Genomic DNA, 10000 nt, shown 5'->3' with positions numbered 1-10000 from the left:
TTTAAAATATTATAACCAGACTTTTAGGGCGATAATAATTTAGGGCAACAAGCTTGCTGCATTTGATTGTTGTCTAACACAATAGTTTTAGCTCCAGGTAGGATTAATCTACCACCAAGTCTGTTGTGTGCCCTTTTGTAATTTCAAAGATCAACTATAATTATGGCAAATAAAAAGCCTCCATATGCATGGGGATGTTAAATTTGTAACCGCTGGGGCTTACAAAGCAGGCTTGACAAAAATACTATTGTATATTGTAGTGGGATTTTAATAATAAAGGAGATTTTGTTGTAGACAGAGTCTTTTTTCTGCACAAAAACATTTCTACCTAAATGGATTGTATTTGCCAGAGGGGGAGAGAGTTGGGGTCTCTTGACAGGGGTTTAGCAGTTGGCATTTGGCAAACTGTCAGCATTAGAGCCCAAAGCTGGGCCTTGGCTTGCGCACGGCATCTAGTGTTGAATGCGGCCTAGGTATTGAAGGAAGCTTTGTTGATTAAGTAGTGACTTGATTTACAGAATCTGAAACATTTGAAGGCCACAATAGTGAGAAAATCTGAGCGGCTTTTGCTAACTAGTCCACGTGCCTGGATTATCTGAGAGAGATACAAGACAGTGAGATAGTCTTTCAGCGGTCAAAACAAACTGAACCATCTGATTGGTATTGCCAAGCGTTTGATAGTGCAAAAAAGATCTTAAATTAACTACGAAATTGTTAAATGAAGTTTAACAAAATAATATAGGTCCTAGTCTGCTGACCCTGTTGTCCAATTACATGTATGCAGGACTTAATGTCTGTAATATTGGACTTAAGATCACTACCAAAGGAGAGATTGTGCTGAAAATGTTGTCCTTATCTATTTGAAGGATTTGTGCTGTAAATTTAATCTATGAAAAAGTTTGATGTTAGATCTTAAATTAACTACGAAATTGTTAAATGAAGTTTAACAAAATAATATAGGTCCTAGTCTGCTGACCCTGTTGTCCAATTACATGTATGCAGGACTTAATGTCTGTAATATTGGACTTAAGATGACTGCCAAAGGAGAGATTGAGCTGAAAATGTTGTCCTGTCTATTTGAAGGATTTGTGCTGTAAATTTAATCTATGAAAAAGTTTGATGTAAATTATTTTCATTCATTGCCAGTTTGAGATCTCGGTACCACACTAAGAACGACCTTCATAATCATATAGTACCAAATGATTCATTTTCTCTTTGGCTAACAAAGAATTATGGAGGTCTAGCACTGTTTTCACATAACAACATTTGATGTTTTACTTATATCCTCCCATCCGATAGGTTATTGTTCTGATGCAATGGATCAACTGTTTGCCAGCTAAGAGAACAACCAAAGAACCCTCAAAGAGTATAACGCCATTTAACAAGTCAATGTTCCACCACCTGGCTGCCTCTTTGCAGACACCTAATAGAGAAGAATTGGTCCAGAATTTGTCAGTCAATAAGCCCGCACAAGGTCTATGTCTGTCACTGAGATGATAACACATAGAGTGGCAGATAAAGTAAAAGAATTATCAAATGCCATGTCACCCTCAATCATTTGGTAACAATAACCAAAAGTATACCCCTACCCCTTAATACAAAAGAAAAGCTTTCATCGACTACACTTGTCAATTTCTCTCATGCCAAAACAAGGAGAAATAATGTTGTTAAATGTAATTGATGCGATAGGATGTAACATAAATTTGTGGACTTTCAATAAATAACTAAGTAATAATAATTTACCAATTTATAAAGCACGTATTTACATATTCTGATCAATAGCGCTTTACAATCATATATTTAAGGGGCCAAAAATTCTAAAAAGAAATGTAAAAATTTTTTATGGCCCTAAAGGTCACTTAAGTCTATCTATTTTTAGGATATAATACTCTTTTACCCAACAAAGAACATTTTTTATAAAAAAAATCAACAAAAGGAAAGGTCTCTATTATTTTGCATTTCCGTTACCATGGCAACGAAAGGGAAACCAGTCGCAATTTCAGCGAAATTTACAATGGAAAAACAAAAGATCGGCTGATTGAGTCTATGGGATCCAGAAGTCCTAGATCCACGTCCCTGGGTCTAAATTTTCCTATTAGAGCCTGGCTACTCAGCTCAAAGAGCTTACTCGTGTTACTTCATAAAATCGCTTGGGTCTGCGAAATCTGCGAGCCAGCGAGCCATGCGAGCCACCGTGCGAGCCATGCGAGTCATGCGAGTCACAGTGCAAATGTTAAGAATTTTTATTTGTTTTATTTACATTCGCGTGAGAAAATTTTGGAAGAATTTTTTTCTTTGTTTTTTTTTTCGTTTTCCTTATAATTTTGGAGAGAATTTTGCCTTTTTTAAAATCGCCCATGATGCACAAAAAAATAAAAACAATACGCAAAAATTTATTAAGGTTCAAGACTTCAGAAAAAAAAATCCGATAAAAACATACGGCTGCACTGCTACTCGAATAGGTATCTATTGACACATGTCATTCATTGATATCCACATGGAACTTCATTCAAGAAAAAAAAAAAAGAACAGCACTTCGATCTCCATGTGTTGGCGTCAAGAATAGTGAGTAAATCGCGCCATTTTAACAGGTTTGGTCTTTGGTGAATCAGAGTTATCAGAACTCTGTCGGTTGGCTGACTACTGCATGTGGTTGTCCTTTCCCTTAGACAAGTCTTTCTTCAAAACTCGCCACTAGAGTGGCAGAGGCTGCTTTCAAGATAGCATTCGACCCACCAGCTGACGGCAAATGCTTCTGTTAGGCTGCTGCTTTTCAAATTGGATTTAGTGCGACAATATTGACTTCAGTCATCTTTGAGTACTCATTTATCATACCTTACAAGATTGGAATGGCACTGACAATCAGTCCTGACGTGTCAATTAACAAAAAACTGAAATATGATGGTTTGCATTGTCCCACGGTAAGAATTAAATATTGCGATGTTACTCATCTTCTTCGGATGCTCTTGTTCTTGTTCTTATGTGAACGTAAATACAACAAATAAAAATTCTTAACATTTATACTGTGGCTCGCATAACTCGCGTGACTCGCATGGCTCACACCTTGGCTTGCACGGCTTGCTGACTCACAGATTTTTATCACTCAAATCGCTTCGCGTCGCCATTGTTTACAGTTTGTATACACCCAAATTATCATTGTTATAATGCCTAAATGTGGCTCAAAACAGTCGACTATCCAGAAGAATAAGTCAACGAAGAAGAAAGGCTTCAGGGGAGTTCAAAACCAAACTGTTTTGAACGCAAAAACGCGTGATCAGACTGAAACTGTTGCTGTCACATTTGTTGGCAAAGAGGATGTTGTAAGTGAAAGAATTCCTCCACCCAAAACTCCAGCTTCTTCACGGAAACTAGGTGTCCAAGAACAGGAATCATCTGATTCCGAGAGTTATGAATTTGAGGAAGAAGTAAAAGGCTATCGGCTTGTTTCTATGGACAGTTTGTTGAAGTTTGTTCGTAGGATTCACTCGCGTGGACCATGTGCTTCAGGTGTGTTATAATATTTTTAATTTTCCTTTATTTTCGAGCACATAGTGTTTGTCTGTGGCTATACTATAGTGTCTTACATATAACTATTTTATTTTAGGCAGTGTTAAGCTCATTGAGAGAATCATTGAGAGATTTGGTATTAGCAGCTCTTTGTTTGCTAAGTGCGATGAGTGTGGCATGGAGGAATTTATGGCTACAGGAGAGCATGATGGTGATCAAGAGACCCCGAGAACCATCCATGGCACAGATATCAATAGACGAGTAGTTTATGCTGCCTTTGAGATGGGAATTGGTAGAGAAGGGGTGGCTAAGCTATGTGAAATCCTCAACATGCCATTCAGCATTTCCATAGACACTTGGTATAACCATGCTATGCTGCGCACGACAAAGTAACCAAGAAGCAGCTTAAAGCCAATGCGAATGAAGCAAAGCAAGTTGCAATAGATGAAGGACCTCAAGAAATGATAACAGTTCTCTTGTTGATAAATCCCTGTCACCTTTGATCGCACTTGCTCGAAGAGGGGTTTTACTGCTAATCATTGTGTTGGATTTGTAATATCAGCAGCAACAGGAAAGGTTATAGATTTGGAAGTCATTTCCAAAACATGCAATCAATGCTCTCAAATGAAAGCTAGATTGGATAAAGAGACATTTGATGAGTGGTTTGCAGGGAATGAGTGTGATGGCTCCTATAAAGACTCCAGTCCTAGCATGAAGATGGAATGCGCAAAGAGATTGTGGGGGCGCAGCATCGATTATAATTTGCGCTATAAGTTTATGATCACTGATGGTGACTCTAAGTCCTATAGTGCTGTGTGGAATATTTATGGTGCCTGTGATACTCAGAGTAGAATTGCGACTTGAAAGCGAGGTTAACCGATATTACACCATAGCAACGCGTAGCCTCTCACAGCAATGCAGGCAAAATTGGAAACAATCATGCGTTCAAAACCTTTCTCTCCGTTTAAAAAGCAAAAACCTGAGAGAAGTGAGGAAACAGAAGATTTTCCTTGTTTTAATTTAAATTATGACTTCCTCGAGAGATTTTCTAAGAAGCCACTTACGCTTACGAGCACGAGAAATTGGCAGCAGTCTATCGTGAAAGCAAAAATGGCGGAAGGAAGAGAAACAAGCAAAAGTACTCCAGCTACCAAGGAAGAGCCGGTTTCAATACACAGAAGATGCGTACACAGTAGATGAACTAGAGGCCTTCAAAGAAAATATGGCTTCCGAAAACACACAAAAAAGTATGAGTACCACAGTTTGCTGTCTACAGTCGTGGTACTTGGCAAAGTACAAAACTGAACTGAACGTAAACAGCATTTCTAAAGCAGAGGCGCCCCAATTACTGAAGCATTTTTTTGTTGAAATACGAAAAACAAAAAGGGATGACGAAGGCAAAGAATATGAGCCTGGTTCACTCCAAACTTACCGCGATGGTCTTCGCCACTATTTCCTCCACAGGCCATGTCCACCAGCGCCCGACAACTTCGACCTTAAGAAAAATAAAGAATTTGCTGAAGTTGCCAACATGTTATCCGTTAAGAAGAAGGATTTGAAGAGGAAAGGTCTTGGAAATAAACCAAACGCTGCTCAGCCCCTAGAAGAAGATGAAATCGAGAAAATATGGTCGACCAGAGCACTTGGCCTTCAAACTCCTCGCTCGCTTCTCCATCTTGTTTAGTGGAACAATGTCAGGCACCTTGGCATGCGAGCTTTTAAGGAGCAATATGACTGCCTCATACAAGATTTTACTGTCACTAACCAGTATGTTGAACATAAGGTACGCCAAACGAAGAATCGCCAAGGAGACGAAGGAAGTTCGAGGAAAAGTGCCAGAAAGTACAACAGAATCTGGAAGACGGATGGAGGAGAGCGGGACCCATACCAAGCATTCACTGAGTATGTCGCACATTGTCCTAAAGGTGAAACCGATCATGGAAATTTTTTCCTCACTCCACTGGACAAACCAACATCAAACATTTGGTATAAAACAGTTCCCGTCAGTAGGAATACCCTTGCAAAAATGATGCAAAAAATCGCCTCCATTGCGTCCTTGGACAGAAAATTCATGAATTCAAGCGGCCGCAAAACAGTCATCCAAAGCCTTCGTGAAGAATTTAACCCACCTGAAATCTCGGAGCTGACAGGCCATGTAGACCCCAATTCAATTTCTAGCTACAGCCACAATCCCGCTGAAAAGCAACGCCGAATGTCTAACAATGTCAGTTTGGATGCACGTTGCCCATCTTTCAGCCAAGAGTTTTCCTTGAGTTTATGATTCATGAAGGTGAAATACGTACTCGATAATAAAAGCTCTCAGCACATTCAGTTACATTATTTTCAACATACAGTTACCATCTAAGGCGAAAACTGGTACAGCTTACTCCATTTGAGTTGTCTTTTTAATTGATCGTCGATAAGCACATTGATCTTGAGTGGAGAAAGCACAATTACAATCGATTTGTTCTCGGAACAGTTTTCATTACAAAGATGGTCACAAAGGGTAGGAGCTAATCTTAGTAAAAAAGTGATCTACCGCGCTTGTTGATTGCAATCTCTCCTAGTGCCTTTTTCGTTTTGGTTTAAGTTTCAAGTTTGTTGTCCTCTGGACCGAAGAACATTCCGAAGAGCACCCTCAAAAGCGAAAACTTCACCAGGAATGATCACAGTATGAGCCGGCGGCCATTCAGCACAGTGGACAAAGAATGATGGGCAGGCCCGTATTCCCTGCCTCAAATCGAACTTTACCAGATATTCCTTCTGCCTGACCGTGGGAGATCTGGGTACGAGATTAAGGCTCTGGCAAGAATACAAGAAAAGCACAAGAAATATAGGCTTGCAAGAAGACAAGCAAAAGCGAAAGAAGAAGAACTTAGAGTCAGGAGAGAAAAAATGAAGCAGGGGGTTTTAATGACATTGCTGCTCTCAGAGAACCCCAAAAGAAAATAAGGAAGAAGTAAGGACAGTTAGGATAGATGTGAGTAGTGTATCAATGTAAATTTCTGAGTTTATGTAAGTCAAGGGGCTCCAAGTAGCATCTATCTATATTGTTCATTTTTAACTTGCGTTTCCCAAATTATGGAAATTTGGTTTTCTTGCTTGCCCCTTAAATATCTCAAGAGCATTTCAACATATTGTCACCATATTTTGCACAGTTATAATAGATATTATGGTTAACAAACTAATTGAGCCTTTTTTGAAAATTCCACATAAAACAGAAATTAGTCTGATAACTGTTCTGTCAACAAATGGTTGCCATGGTAACTATAGTTGGCAAAATCCCAAAAGGATCGATTAATTTGTAGAGTGTGTTGTGTAAGTGCTTTAAACCAAGTTACAGCTCTATAGCTCTTTTAGAACACAAGAATTTCAAGGGGAGGCTAGAACAAGTAAAAAATTGTCTCCCGAATTCATTCGTTAATAATTAACTTGACTAAACATTCTGGTGTCTATTGATCATGTTGTCTTACTTATTAGTCATTGACTAATGCATGTGCCAAGTTTTGACTGTTTTCTCCCAATTGTAAATTATTTAATGCATTATTTTCAATGCAAGTGAACTTGCCCCAAAATGTAACCAGAATGCCCCCTTAGGAGAAAACGACAATACATTACCATGAGAATAAAGTAAACTAAGTTACAAACTATAAAGTATTTATGACGGCAAAATAAAATGAGTATTGGACTGCTCTTTGTTATCAAAGGCCACTCTGATCTATTCATCCTGACCACCTGTACGGACCGTGGGTAACTTATTCATTCAATTTTCAATTTAAATTAAAAATTGAAAATTGATGTCAATTCTTCCTGTTCCTTCCTTTTTTTTCTTGCGAAATCAACAAATGCGTATACGCTAACATTTTACTGTTTTCATTTTTATACTAAACACAAATAAATGTTTAGACATCTTAATTCTGTGAAGTCAGAATTAAATAGAAATCAAACAGTTTATGGTATTCATCTATTGGCAGGAAAACCATTGTCATGGTTTTGTGTCATCGACGATTATTTGAATGAAGAAGAAAGTTCAAAATTGATTTTAAATTTTTGTTTTTGGGTGAATAATTGATCAATCGTGCGCACTTCAAGTGACAAAAGTACCCCACCAGGAGCTGGGGGAGGGAAGGCTTGGTAGTGTTCCCCAGTCCTTGGTGGCCTTGGCGCAAGGTGAGCAAGGGCTGTTTGGTTTGCTGTGGTGTTTTGTTTGTTTTTGCGTTATGGCAAGCAAGACACTTGACCTTTTGGGAGATGGGAGAAATCTGCGTATAAGGATTGCAGTGTCTGACTTAACAGTATCTTGAGTTTCTCGAGCGTTTCAGGCAAGTAAATTTGTACACTGATTTATAATTCGTAACTCTAGGCTACACCTGTATTACAGTAAAAAACTTAAGCTCAATCTTAAAGCCCTGTAGAAAGATGTATGAAAAGAAAGATAGTTTTTTGTTAGAGCAGAAGCAGTTCAGAGAGTTCGTGTTGCAACCACCTCGTGTAAGATGAGAAGTGTACCCAACACGCTTTACAATTGTAGCCTGACATTTGTAATTCAGTTGTGCTTGGAAGGTACTTGGAACTGTACTTATATTTTGGGAACAACAACCATTGCAGGCCTTTGCGAAAATAAAGTTTTACGCGATGCATCGGCGATGTACCAGAGGCAAATATAGCCCACGATTCATTACGTCCAAGATAAAAATCATCTACCAAACAAGAAGATAAACTTGAGAAGACAAATTAATCATTCTGTTCACCTGAAAAAATATTCCCTGTTGTGTAGCCTCAACGCAGCAAACAAAGTATGATACGGTCCGTGCTGGCTCCTTTCTCTAAGCATAGGGCAATGCAGGTCATCACAGGTAGGTCGGCTGCATATGAGAACCAGGCTTTAGGCAACATTGGATCAAATGCTACAGCAGTAAAGTTCGTGAAAAGTTAGGTGCTCTAGGGGAAAGGCATGATCAGGCTGTTTTGGATCTACAGAAGGCTGTGTCAAAAGCTCATCAAGTTGTCACAAAAAGAGAAGCAGGAGTTGCAATGCTAGCTAACGATGTGCTGCTACTGGGCTGTTTGCTCTGAAGTTTGTACTCAACAAAATGAGAGTGCCAAAACGAAAATAAAAAACAAGCAAGCATCCCAGTCCATAGCAAAGGAAACTTTTCAAAGCGAATTTATAATCGTTTTCAGGTGACGTCACAGATTTAATTGCCGCCATGTTGGTGCACATCTGAGTCACGTGTTTCAGCTACTAAGATATGTAAATACAGTTCAAAATTATAATTTCTGCCAGTTTACAATCAAAAAATGGATTCCAGTGAAAACAATTTTATTCCTTCGACTGGTCCAGACAATATAGTCCCAATTCCAATATCTGATTATGCTAAAAAGCTAGATTAAAAAGTCAGAGAGCGCTATCTGAAGAAAATCTCGACCATTGGAATCGATCCTATTTTGATAGAGGGAAAATGCTTCGAACCCGACTGCCTTCCGCCGGTTGAATCAACTGAGTTGCTTTGCTATTTGGTTCTCGAGACCAGCTTCTATATACACAAAAGCAATTTAAAGCTTTCCGAAGTCTCGAGGCCTACAATCAAATGGTGTCAGGCTTTGCTTCCAGCAAGTATAACATCATATCATCGCACACAAGTTCGTGGTGTTAGCGAAAGTGCGGCACTCTCAATCTATGAACGATGCAATTTGCAATTTGGATTATTACCGAGAAGGACGGGGCAATAAACTGCGCTCACTGTTTGGGTTGCAAAGCGGGACTGGCTTAATCATGTTTGCGCATAGCCAGTGTGCTTTTTTACCTTGAGGCCAGGACAAAGGTGAATGAAAGGCTTTCTTGTACTCGAATAAAGAGCGCCTGGATACTACCAAGCTTTGCAAATGAAGTGGAATACACTAGGGTCCGCGATATTTACTTTTAATCTGCTAAGAAAATGAAAGCCGACCTTGATACAACGATAGAGAATCTACCCAAGGACCTCCAGCTTTCTGCTGACTTGAAAGTCTTTACTGAAAGCCCTGTTCAGAAACCGGAAGTGCCAGCGCCGACACAAGTGCAAATGGAAAACTTTTATTCTGAACTCAGCAAGTGCAAAATAAACCCTGTAGTGCTGAGCTTGATTCCTCCATATGCTGACAGCTACGTGTTGCCTAGCCACAAAATCCCAATCATAATGGATTTGTTCGACAAGAATAACTTGGAATTGCAATTTAATGAGCTACTAAAAATTTGTCAGAGCATCAACATTGAAATTCTTTTTTTTAAAATTACCGAGGAACAAAGTGATCATGTGCAAAAAGACACCATTGCAAAGTCAAGTGGCACAAACGTTTTTAAGCTTAGGACAGGGAGGATTGGTACCTCGCAGAGTAAGGCTGCAGCACATTCAGATCCTGCCTTGCCATCCCAGTCTCTGATACAAAGAATTTGTTATCCTGAACTGCATAAGATAAATACCAAGGGTGCAAGCATGAGGCCTCAGCAATC

The 10000-nt window shown here is 39.2% G+C and overlaps 2 pseudogenes; both read left to right on the top strand.

The window, feature by feature from the left end:
• Positions 1-3164: 3164 nt before the first annotated feature.
• Positions 3165-4371, top strand: LOC146457583 (uncharacterized; annotated as a pseudogene).
• Positions 4372-8808: 4437 nt separating this feature from the next.
• The window catches only part of LOC146457582 (uncharacterized), a 1916-nt pseudogene continuing 724 nt past the window's right edge, over positions 8809-10000 (top strand).

Source organism: Pavona decussata, unplaced genomic scaffold (genome assembly GCF_977016875.1).
Source record: "Pavona decussata unplaced genomic scaffold, jaPavDecu1.1 SCAFFOLD_239, whole genome shotgun sequence".
Taxonomy (NCBI): domain Eukaryota; kingdom Metazoa; phylum Cnidaria; class Anthozoa; order Scleractinia; family Agariciidae; genus Pavona; species Pavona decussata.
The sequence above is the reverse complement of the archived record's forward strand: the minus strand, read 5'-3'. Positions and strand labels throughout refer to the sequence as shown.